Genomic DNA, 12,460 nt, shown 5'->3' on the forward strand with positions numbered 1-12,460 from the left:
AACGTGACAATTGCCCGTTGAGACGTATTTATTATTTCACCTAGTTTAATTTACTTGTCATAGTCATTAAATTCACGAAGGATTGATTCGCACGTTTCTTCAAAATTCGGTGTCAGTTTTGTGTCGTGTGCAAACCGATTCGCTGGTAGTCCATCATCACAGAGTGGAATGTCGCATTATTTTTAAAACTAATTGTGATTAGGTACTTATCATCGTTTCATGCGAGATGTCACGCAGGGGTTTCTTTTGCTTTAATACCACATTATCACCTTTGATACCTGCAACAGGGAAAGCGCAATTCCACGGCTCTTGAAGAAATAGACTGACCCACATATTACGATCGCTTCGAAGCCGGTTATGCCAGTAGCCGGCGAACAGCTGACTGTCGGCGTCGGTGGTTCAGTGGTAGAATACTCGCCTGCCACGCGGGTGGCCCGGGTTCGATTCCCGGCCGACGCAGTATTTTTTTTATATCCCTTCATGCAAGACATGTTACCCTTGACTGCATCCTTGTAGAAGACGGGGAAGATATAACAAAACAAAAACGTCCTCCTTTTTCTGGCGTTAGAAATTGTAAGATATGTTCATAATAATTGTAATGGAAGCAGTGTGGTCTGGCATATCGAACATGATACAGGATATTCGCCTAAAAAGTTCATCCGCGTAGTGAGCCGCGTGCAGCGGCGAAGATTGCGGCTTCCACCAAAGGGACCTAATTATTGCAACTCATTAGGAAATAAGACGAGGAACTCTTTGCTTTCGACGAAGTCCGTCACCGATAAACCAAAAAAAAAAAAAAACTGCCAGTCAACGACTTTCATCCAGGACCTCCCTCCCCATCTCTTTGCTCCCATCTCGTTCCCTTGAAGCTGTTCACAAATGTCATCGCTACCCATTTGACACTGTTACTAGAATAAATATAGCCAAAACTCTCTACCTTTGCTACTATTACCCCTCGACTAGTTTGACTTCCTGGCGAAGCGTGCATGCTGAATTTGCGCTCGAATACTTCCCGAATGCGTATTTCTCTGTATGCGTAAAGTTCCATGAAACCTCTGAAATTGTGCAAACAAAGTCACTGTTATAAAAACTGGGCGTCGCTGGTTCAATGACAGAAAACTCGCTTGCCTCGCGGGTGGCAGTGGTTCGGTTCCCGGCCGATGCAGCATCTTTTTTTTTCGGGAGGCGGGGGGGGGGGGGGGGGGGGGGAGGGGGGGGCTGAGGGGGGGGGACAGGGCTTCGGTTATGAAGATTCAGTTGCGATACACTGTTCTGGGGTTGTCCTTTCGCATGCGCGCGCTCTTTCCTTTTTTGCTTTTTCTTTTTCTGAGAGAGTGAGTGAGCCCCTCTTCGGATGACAATTTACTTTAACGACAGAAGAATGCTCGTCGTCGTCAAAGCGCGGGATCGGTCAACAGGATGGATGTAAAACTCCGTGTTTCGCTGCATTCCTCCAACGCGTTGTGTATAGGCGACTCGTCAAAAAATTTCGCCATTTCGTTGCGTTGCTATAACAAGGTAGAAATACAAGGAATTTTTTATCAAAAATTGAAACGTTGCTCTGTAGCCACTTGTAATTTGACCAAGTCCAATTGTTGCACCGGAGGGTGATAGCCAAAACCCCTTCGTCATTCTGAAATCGTGGTGTCGAATCGTAAGCGAACGGAACCGGAAACCGGCAACAAACCGGTATTTTTTTCGGGCTACCCCCGAACCGAAACCGTTATTATTATAATTTTTTGGAGGCTGAACCCGAACCGGAATTGAGGAAGATATGTCTGGGCACCCGCTTGGTGGGGGGTTTCCTCTAGACGGGGATACTCTTGCCTACTACGCTGGCCACCCGGGCCATCTCCACCAGGCTACGCTGGGAGGAGAGGTCGGAGCTGGTCAGCCGTGCCACCCACTACTCGTATGTAGGTTGGGGATTAGGAGGAAGGGACGCGTTTGTTGACACCCCCATGCCACATGGTATCGGTTGCCAGGGTAAGGACAGTATTTGCAAGGGCCGGGGTAGAGGGTGGAGGACATTGCATGGAGTAGGGTATTCTGGGGTTAAGAGTTCGTTTGTAGCCGTCGGAATAAGTAGCTTCGGTTCTGGGTCGGTGTGGGCAGGGTGCTGGGTATTGTTGGCCCTCGGGCGAGTATGTCGGGGTATTTTCGCAGGGGCGTAGCTTTGAGGTATTCGTCAGCTTTTAGGTTATCTCCCTCTTGGGACAAAAAAAAAATATTAACGGTTACGGTTCACGACAAAACGGTTCGACCATCCGTTGTTGTCATAGCTCGGGCAGTGTCATTCGGAGATTTTTCTTCTTGACATGCCATCAGCTTCGCGATCTTCCACGGAGTTTTACCCCTTAGATCAATCCCAACGCAATCGACATCATCCGTACTCGTGGTCCCAACTCGAGGAAAGAAATCTGCACGAATATTGAAATTGTACGTTGCTGCTGGTAGCGCGCAGACGATATATGACACTCTCGGCTGCGTGCAGGCGATATGAAACATATTGTTGCGTCCTGTCAGACAGGGACACACGGAAGGTGTCTTTACGAAGACGCAGGAGCAAAGTATTTATTAGGCGAGGTGCCTAACCTGCCAGGTGAAACACACCGAGAGTACGGGTTGGTGGTTAGTAATGTGGTGAACAAAAACCAAGCACACGAGCCTCTAGCTAACGCGCTCCTTCGTCGTCCTCTGCTGTGCCCCGTCACACGGAACGTACCCAGGCGGGGGATTAGCATGTCCGTTAGCATGTCCGTCCTACTTGATAACGCTGTCATCCCACAGTTTGGCACGTGACATTATTCTCCGCGCTTCCTGGTACAGCCATCGCTGTAACCAGCCAAGCATTGTTTATCAGCTCAAAATTAACGCTAAAATAACAAAAGAATAGATTTTAGATAATTATTTCACGTAATATTTTAGTTTTACTCGTGAAACAAAAAATAAATTTATTTTTAACGGGTTATACTGTGTCTTGAGGAAAATGGTGCCTTGCGTATTAGCCCGCTTAATGGATGGATGAATAACGCTTTAACTTCGTCAAAAAAGGAGCAAGGCATGGTGGCTTATTGGTCATGGGGGGTGGCCGCGAGTAGATGCCTTCCAGTAACCTCCACCGCTGTTGTCACAACCCAAACGTGCATCGACAGGTCTCCATGGAAGCCATACAATATACGAGCGAAATATGATTAATTGATTTGGTGTAATATGAGGCTTAACGTGCCGACTCTACACAGGTGAGGGGAGGGGGTGTCATGAAGGGCTCCAGATCAATGTTGACCACCTGGGGATCTGTAACGTTCGCCGAACTCTCGGGCACACGTTCATGGTGTCGTAGGCTGGGCACACCTCTTTACGCTCTGTCCTTACTTTTACTGTTTTCATTTTTCCCCGTTTTTCCCCTTTTCCACGTGTAGGATAGCAAACTAGGCCACAGCCTGGTTGACATTCCTGCCTTTCCTTTCTTTATTCCTTTATTCTTTGGGGCGTTGTTGTGTATGCATTTCCATAGGGGCCCCTTATGTGCGCATCACGCTGGTTTCTCCGCATAGCGTGCTTTATAAGTCGGCTGTATTGCACAACCCTGAAGCTGTGCAGGAAAGTGAAGAACGCAAAACGGTTGCACGAAACGAGTATACGAGCCGCTTTAGCGGCTTACTACAAAAGAATTACAATGAAAATTTGACTCACATGCGTGCATCATTGCTCAGATTCTCCAGAGCAATTTAGAGGTCTAGTTGGTCTTGCATAAGCAGTCATAATTCGCGCAAACGACGAGACAAACTAAGAGGGAGCACACCACGTAGCGCTTTGTGTTTCGGTTTCGGTTTTCCCCGTCGTTTGTGCAAAGGATTTATAATTACTAAGCTCTCAGTGGCAAATTAACCTTTGTATGCTTATCAAAATGCCCCGTAGGCGGTTACGCAGCACGTAGGGCAGTGTAATGAAAACACACGATGTTCGGGTTTGGAAGGAGTCTTAGTCGCTGTCTGCATTTGCACGCTGCTTCGACGGCCAGTCCCAAAACAGGGCCCTTTTCAATGAAGTGAAACACCTAACACGAACCAAGTGGACTTTGTTAAGAAATTCCTCGGGATCCAACTTCGGCATAACAAAACAAAATACCAGCTAGGCAAGGGGACAACAACATAGGGAACCAAGCGCAATCCGCACAGTTTCTCTCTTTTGTTGCAGACACAAAATGTCTACCGCCTGTAGTCTAAGCGTGATAGACAAAGCATAAGCAATGATGGCACTGTGCTCATATAAATGTGTTGGCGGTGCAATTCAGGTGTTAAATATAACCATAGTAGTATTGTTATGGGTCCGCCTAATGAGCCGGCCTGGACGTTCAACGTGTTCCTTTCAATGGTGAAAGAAAGAGCGTTGTAACAGTTTTCCACTTTTTCTTCGTTTAACTCAAATACAGTAATTTCATAGGACTCATGGCATCACTCCAGTACAAAAATTTGTGGCAACATGGCTTTTCTGCACGAGGACCATTTTAAAAATCCCGCCCTTTGGCCGCCACTCATGTTACAAAGGAACAAAGAAGGACGAGTAAACGCCTTTATTGAGCTGTCACCCGGGGGGATAAGTCCATTATCAGGACCCAATGGGACGATCCGACGTGCAACATCATAAGCATTGCGCACTACGATTCCCTCATAAAACGCCAGACGGGAAAAAATTGGCGGGAGCGACATCTACGCGTACCCTCCGCGATCAGCTGCCACGGTCTGCGGTGACTAGTTACGCGGTCTACAAAGAGACGGCGCCACCTGTACCGTAAAGCCTTACCTGAACCGCGTTATGGAGAAGTTGTAACAAACGGCCATGGTTCCTCCATGCAAACGGCACGCCCTGATTGATTCAAAAAAGGAAGACTGGCAAGACTGATATGCGATTGTGTGGGTAGGATGCAAAAAATAACGTTCCTGCGCTATTTATTGGAAAAATAGGATTCCGTGCGTGCGGAGCGTGTATTACCCAGTGATTGTCTGACATAAATTGTTATATTTTAAAGCAAACTCTCTTTGTTCTGAGATTCGCACCAATTATATGCGTTCTCTGCAGTGGCCTAGATAGAACATATGATATAGAAGAGGCTGCTGCTTCCAGTTGCCGGCGTCGGTGGTTCAGTGGTAGAATACTCGCCTGCCACGCGGGTGGCCCGGGTTCGATTCCCGGCCGACGCAATATTAAATGCAGAGCATTTCAGTAACTCACGATGTCACCCGCGTTGGCGTCCGTAGTCCGCATCGCTCCCCGTCTCTGGCATTGGATTGGCTTGGATTGGGTTGGATTGGATTGGCTTGGCTTGGCTTGGATTGGTTTGGATTTGGATTGGATTGGATTAAAGTGGATTGTGTTGGATTGTGTTGCGTCATAGCCGCGCCACGTTGCGTCATAGCCGCTCCACGTTGCGTCATAGCCGCGGCAGGGGGTTCACGGCACGTTTCACGTTTCACCATTGACTTCATCGACAATGTCTACGCGGGAAGAGAAGGCGGCGCGGCGGCGTGCTGCGGATGCTGAGCGCAAGCGCCGCAAGCGAGCCGCCGACGCCGAACTTCGCCAGCGAGAAGCCGCAGCCATTCGTGAACGTCGGACGGCGATGCGGGAGGGAAAACAAGCACAAAAAGAACAGAACTCCTGCTGGCGCAGTTTCAGGCAGGGGGCGCGCGAGCACTGCGAAGGCGGGAAATTTGAAATGCGTCGGGTGGTAGCAGTGAGCAGATAACGGCGCTACAGCCCATTATGGCGAATCAGTGCTCTGCATTTCCAACAGTTTTCACGTAGAGTGGAACGGCTGTAACTTTTTTTTATACAAGTCTGGTTGCCCGGACGACATCGCTGCAAAAAAAAAAAAGGGGGGGGGGGGGAGAAGGAGCAAAAACGTCTCGTCCTCTTCATCGGAGTTCAAATCAAACGAGAGGTTTATGATGCGTAAGACGCGAAGTGCCAGGTGATTCGCTTAAAATGTTCGTCGAGTATTAAGCAGCGTGCAGTGGCGCACAGTGCGGCTACATCAGAAGTGACCTAACTAAAACTGGGTCTGCACACTTCATCTAACGGCGTTTGTAAGAATATTCTCTCCGTCTTACAAATACAGCCATAGCACATTGTTTGCGTTCGCAACGTAGAAACACTTTCCAGATTTAATGAATAATTAGTAATGTACGATGCTGGCATGGTACCCACGAATTCTGTCGAAATCTGTCAAAAATGTAGTTAATTTTCCGAGTGCTTCATTCTTGACGAAACGGGCACCACCGACTCGATGAAACGGCGTTCGATGTAATGGCTTCGAAGAAACAAACATTTCTTCGAGGAAATGGCATTCGGTGAAGCGGTGGGTACAAATGGGGTGGGCGTTTATGGGGTGGGTACAAAGCTTCACCAGTAATCCAACCTCACACAGGGGAACGGCTCAATTCTTTCGCTAAACCAATGACGCGAGGGCAGAATGATATATAAGAGTCACATATGGTGGGGATGTACGTTGGATGATACAATATCATTTCAAGAGACATCAGCATCGTCGCAACTACCTACATGGATTTTACTTCTTTCTTGTATTTAAAGCGAAGGCGCCCGCGTGTTATATGAAAGTTAAGCTGAGAACCTGAAACGAGCGGTAGCGACGTCCACCCCGTGGATATATTTATAAAATACAAGCATTGGGTACAAACACACCAATGGATTTCACCGTGAAATAATAGAGGCATAATAATAACTCCAATGATCTTGGGGATAAGTGCATGAGACAAGCTTCGGTGTGTTTACACAAAACGTTTTTTGTTTATTGTTAGTAAATGTGCGCGTGATCACCCTTTTCAGTACGTTTTGAGATTGATGTTCTGCCATTTACGTGATAGCGTGTGCGCTTGACAGTTGGAAAAAGACATGCTTGTGTAAACGTGTTCTTTTTTATTTTGAGTAAAGTTAAGCTTATATCCAGCGCTCGTCATGTCTGTTCACCTTTTCTCGTGTACAAATTCAAAGTTGCCCTATTTCGCCACCAAATTGCCAGATGTCTCAGCAGGGCCAAATTAAACCTAAGCCCAGCTCCTTCGCACGCCCCTACTGAAAACGCGGCTTTGCCACATAACTCACCGCTTCAGCGCACCCTCATGGACGCGGCGGTATCGGGGTGGTGGGCTGCTCCAAACGGTTCCCGTGCTGCGAACTGTAATCTTATTCCGAAGGTACGGCACGCACGAAGATACCAGGAATGGTGTTATTTGCAAAGAAATGTGTAACAAACTTCAACAGTATAACATTAACTAGCTTGGCAGAAACGCAGAAGTCTCTCCGATGGAATACATTCGGGCACTCGGCTCAGAACGCCGACTAAGAGGCTGAGGTGCTCTTTTTATCGGCCAAAATTCCCTCCCAAGTCGCATTATCTGCTTCTGGAGGGTAAAATTGCCCAAGCGATTGTTCAAGCAGGGTCGCGGCTGGACCATGACTGGCTGATTTGCTCGCATTGAATCGGTAGCGCTTGCTCCGTTCGCGCGATCTGTAGCCTGCAGTAATGAGGCCGAATGCTCCGTAAAAGGGGCGTCGTTTTGAAGCGAAGTGGTGCTTGCATGCGAATGCATGCATTTTTTTTTTTTTTTGGGGGGGGGGGGGGGCGTTGTTTTGGGGCGGGAAAGTGCGGACAAGACAGGGGAATACCTTTGTGTTGTTGAGCAATGCCGCCGTCCAAAGCGACGCTCCCGGTTGAACCTCGCTTTGGACTAAACTAATATGTATTACGGGCAGCTTGTTGTGATTGGCTGAGGCCGAAAAAATCCAACGCAAAGTAAACAGAGTTTGTAAGCCTCGAGGAAGAATTATTCACGCCTAAATTTAGTGTGCATCCTTTCTGATTGTGTAAGATTGATGGGATAAACCATGTAATTTACGAAAGGACACGTCAACATTGAAATACCGGTGCGTATGGCGCGCACTAAGCCGGCCGAAGCTGCACAGCCGTCGGGCGCGTTGGGGGCTGTCATAAGCGACATGGCTACTTACGTGATCCTGTTTGTCGAAGACACCCATCCTTCCCACGAACGATTACTTACAACCGTAACAAAAGTAAGCCAGGTGCACATCCGGCCAAAAATAGAGCAAGCACTGAGCGATCTCTGAACGGTACTATGGGGCCACCTATTAATGCGGCCAGTAAACCGACAAGAAATTACACATTTCACCGTTCGCAGCACCCTTAGCCCACATACTAACTTCCGTTTCAGAAACGTTCCCAGAACACGTCCTCGATGACGTCGCTAAACATATTCTTGCACCATGCGCGAAACATACGATTTAGCGGGAGAATTGAAATTTTGGCTTAAAATTGGTTATTTCTAAAGGAATTAAGCATAGTTTGCTGACGGACAAGCAAGGAAGGGGGGGGGGGGCTATAAAACACCAAGTGCTTTGAATAAAATAAACTTGCATTTTGTCTTCATGAGCCTCCCCTTGACTCTGGCGCCAGATTTACCTTTAGCGTGTTGAATATAATGTTCTACGTAGCGGAGGTGATGCAAGGCTTATGTAGACAACCGCGCAGAGTACTCGCCATGAGTGATCGTTTGTCTAGTTTGTTAGAATGAGTCTGTTTTAAAACTCGGTCCGGATCCCACGAATCAGTGCTTGTAATATTAAGTTTTCTTTCTGAAATATGACAATTACGTGAATATTTCCACAAGCTGCAGTAGTGTCCAGTACGAGGAATAATAGCGCCTTCACAACCATTGACCTGCATAGAGACGGAATCTAAAAACCTGTATACGCATGCCATGCGCATTCGCATAGACAATGCAGGAATTGGCATTTCAGTAGCATGCTACTCTACTGCCACCTGGGTAGCGTGCGGCCTTGGGTCGAGGCTGACAAAGAATATGCGTTTAGGGGCGAAGCACCATTTAGGAGCTCGGACTGTCGGCGTCTCCCGTCTTCGTATCCTTTTGTCACGGTTCTAATCACTGGGACACTCATTTTTCAACGCCTCGCGCTAGAACGTAACGCGTAGTAAAAGAAAAGTGTATGAGGGATAAAACCGGCCTAAAATAAACTACCCTGATTTACAGTTTTGTAGAACCCTTCCTGTCCGCTTCAGCAAGCATCAAGCACAAGCAGAAGCCGTTTGTAGACGGGTTAGAATTTGAGTTACACTCAGGTGCCCACCGGCTGTCGACGCTATGCCTGATAGGGTCGGGTGGTCGGTCAAAAAAAAAAAAGAGAAAGCACACTTCCCCGTTGCCGGCGCCTCGATGATCGCCGAGGACAAGCCCCCAGGGAGAGGCACAGGCATTGCACTGCCCTCGAGTTGACCCCTGCCACTACCCCAAACTGGGCAAATGGGGCATGTAAATTGCTTAAATCCGGTTCAACGCAATACATCGCGCCACCGCCTCAGCAAGCGCACGATTGCTCCTCCCACCGGCGCCTCTCCGGAGCCCAATCAGCGCGCGCCGTGTGGCAAAAGAGAGAGTTGTAATCTTTGAATGCAGATATATACACTGCATGCTTCACCCCTCCCAAGTTATCATCTTAAAAAAGATGGCCCGTTTTTTTTTTAACAAAGCACTCCATTTGTAGAAGACATTAACCCTAATATGACAGAAATTCCCTTAAATAGGATCTCGCGCTCTGAATGAACACGTTAAATACACGAGTTGATGTGTCGTTTATTACCAGAATAGTTGAGTAAAAAAGACAGTCTTGTTGCGTATTACGGCTGCAGCTAGACTCCTCCGTAGCGTCCTTCTGCTTGAGACCCTCGGGAAAGCCAGTATCTGTTGAAGGTGCGCTAAATATTGCTGAGCGTGGCAAACGTTTTGCACAGAAGAAAAGAAAAATGCCTCCAAATATGGCCCCTCGACTCCATGACCATTGCCACTGGTGGGAATAGTACGGAGCAGAACCAAAGGATCAAAAAGCAACGCCAAAGGGAATGAGGTGACTGCTTTTGTTTGCTGTTAAGTCGACACCGTTGTTTTAGCCACCCTCTGGTGAGCTCGTTTTCGCAAAGGCACGGTTCATGATGGCCAGATCACCAAACCATGGCAGGTCAGGGTCGAGTTCGGGGAGCCGCAGCTGAAGCGGGAGTGGTGTTGTTACCTGTGTCTTCGTAAGCAGATAACGCTGGTTTTTGCCCCCAATGTGCGCACAAATGTACTACATTTATTATTGGAAGGTTTTCGTTCATTTAAAAACGAAAAGATCGAATCACCAAGACCTTTGCTTCCCTGCACTTTTTGGTCTACCGGAGAAATGCTCAGTCACGAAGCTTTCAACATTTGCTTGTTAGCACACTGAGTCGCAGCACGTCCGTGCCGCTTTGTGCTGTTAGAAAAAGTAACGCCAAGTGACCGAGAATCAGAATACAGATACAAAGACAAAAGTAGTCCTGCAAGGTGCAGGAAAGTCGGGCATGAAAAGGATGGTGTTATTGATGCTAACTTGTACGGCATTTAAGAACCGAATTAGAATTTCAAATATATTGCGAATTCTACAAGCACAAGATCGCAAATTTTGCCAGTATTTATTGTTACAAAGTGAGCGTTGCACATTGTAAGCAGAATTGGCGGAAGCACATTTTGTTATAAATGTACTTGGTTGCCAACTATCGCATGGTCCTGTTTGTCTACTAACAGATCGTTAAAAATGCCGGCTGAATGTGAACAAAAATTTTTTGTGAAGAATACGCTGAAAGTCCAGGAGTTCTTACGAATGGCACGGTATTCTTTTTCTATTATGCAAATTTTTCAGGTAAAATTGCCCGGTGAAAATTATCAACTTTTCGTACCGTTGCGAAGAAATAAAGTTGCACACAAGGTTGGATAAATTACTTTCTTCAAAGAATTTGTGGGGAAGCACGGCTTAAATGCTTCCGCGCGGTACACCTTACTGCAACTGAGTCCCTTTCGGGGTACGTATACGTGGTCGTTTCTGAAGTGGGGGCGCGCATAGCGCAGTCGCGGAGGCGGCGCCGTACCGTTTCGCCGTAAAGTTATACAGGGCCAGATTTCGGGAACTCTTTATTCTCATCCTTCTTGCTTAAAAAGTTTCCATTCGCCTACCTGGACCAGTTTCGCGCGAAATTCGTAAAGCCTGTTTTGTGAATCCTCATCCCCGAAGCCCCATTTGTAAAGCTTCCCGTATTTTCAAGTTCACAACTCGCCTCCGGGTAGTTAGTACTAAACGAAGGAAGGGGCGACGTGGAAATGGGATGGCTAGACGTTAGGCCTAACGCCGTGCTTTGAGGTCTAACCTCGTCAAGTTTTTCCGACAGCTGGACGTAAAATGAGCGCGGCGTTGTTTGGCACGTCGTAAGGCTCAACGTGAGAGTTATTTAACGTCATGCTTTATCTTAAGACGTAAGGCCTAACATAACCCTGTGAAGCCTAACATCAATCGTTGGCCGATATCCGTTGTGATAATTACTCATTGCACTTCCAGCTGTGGGTGCCGGTTGAAGTGGTATACATGGAAACAAAGCGTTACTAGGCCCAAGCCGGCGCTTACCCGACAACTGCTGCAGCTAGTCTATAGTGATATACACCCACAGATTTGCCCATACCAGCAGAGCTGTGGTGGGCAGGGCTATGAATGAATCGATCAAGCTACGAATTAATTCGTTTGAGTACAAGTGTTAGGGGTGTAGAATGCCAGAAATACATGCTCGTACTGCGTATCCTCTGCATGTACCCTGAAACCTACCGGATTATTATATACTCACCCGCGGCGGGGTATTAGTCCGCACTTTATCAGGAAAACATTTGTGCCGCTTTCGCACGACATTTAGTCGTTGGCGCAGCTAAACAGTCGGTACCTTTATTTCGCTACGATATGCGTGGCACGAGAAAGACAATTTTTCCATTCTTCTTAAGTAACCGTGGGAAGACTTTCCTCTAAATAATGCCTATGTAAAAGTTAAACACGGACTAGAAACATCAACCACCCAGAAAAACCAGTCTTTTTCGAAAGGTTTCTTAGCTAACATGTGTACGTATCGGCCAAGAAAACTAACGCTGCCATCCTACGTTTTGCTGTAAAACTTTTTTAAGAATATTCTTCAACTGGCGTTAGCCAGAGAGTAAACTGTACCGTCGTTTAAACGCACGCGAACATACGTTTCTTCTGTCCAGTGCGCCGACTGAATATCTTCCGCGTGAGGCCGTTCAAACGGTCCTGGCCTACTTACAGAGATACGTTGCTTAGGGACAGGCTATGTATAGGCGCCTGCCTTGCCGCTCTTACGTCGGCGTCGGTGGTTCAGTGGTAGAATACTCGCCTGCCACGCGGGTGGCCCGGGTTCGATTCCCGGCCGACGCATTGTTTTTTGCTTGTTAGTTTACCCATGTTAATCTTGCGATCGTCTAAATTCACCCGTCACATGCAGTTCTTGAAATACTGTTTTGACTTCATTAAACGGACAAGCTTTTCGCTGTTGCTC

The 12,460-nt window shown here is 47.4% G+C and overlaps 3 non-coding genes across 3 annotated transcripts; all 3 read left to right on the top strand.

The window, feature by feature from the left end:
* Window positions 1-388: 388 nt before the first annotated feature.
* On the top strand, window positions 389-459 carry Trnag-gcc (transfer RNA glycine (anticodon GCC)). The gene has a single exon. It is a non-coding gene; the product is annotated as a tRNA-Gly (tRNA).
* A 4,674-nt stretch (window positions 460-5,133) lies between these two features.
* On the top strand, window positions 5,134-5,204 carry Trnag-gcc (transfer RNA glycine (anticodon GCC)). Its single transcript has one exon. It is a non-coding gene; the product is annotated as a tRNA-Gly (tRNA).
* Window positions 5,205-12,268: 7,064 nt separating this feature from the next.
* Trnag-gcc (transfer RNA glycine (anticodon GCC)) lies at window positions 12,269-12,339 on the top strand. The gene has a single exon. It is a non-coding gene; the product is annotated as a tRNA-Gly (tRNA).
* Window positions 12,340-12,460: the final 121 nt, after the last annotated feature.

Source organism: Haemaphysalis longicornis, unplaced genomic scaffold, assembly GCF_048455015.1.
Source record: "Haemaphysalis longicornis isolate Haplotype H1 unplaced genomic scaffold, Haemaphysalis longicornis Haplotype H1 scaffold_3, whole genome shotgun sequence".
In the NCBI taxonomy this organism is placed as follows: domain Eukaryota; kingdom Metazoa; phylum Arthropoda; class Arachnida; order Ixodida; family Ixodidae; genus Haemaphysalis; species Haemaphysalis longicornis.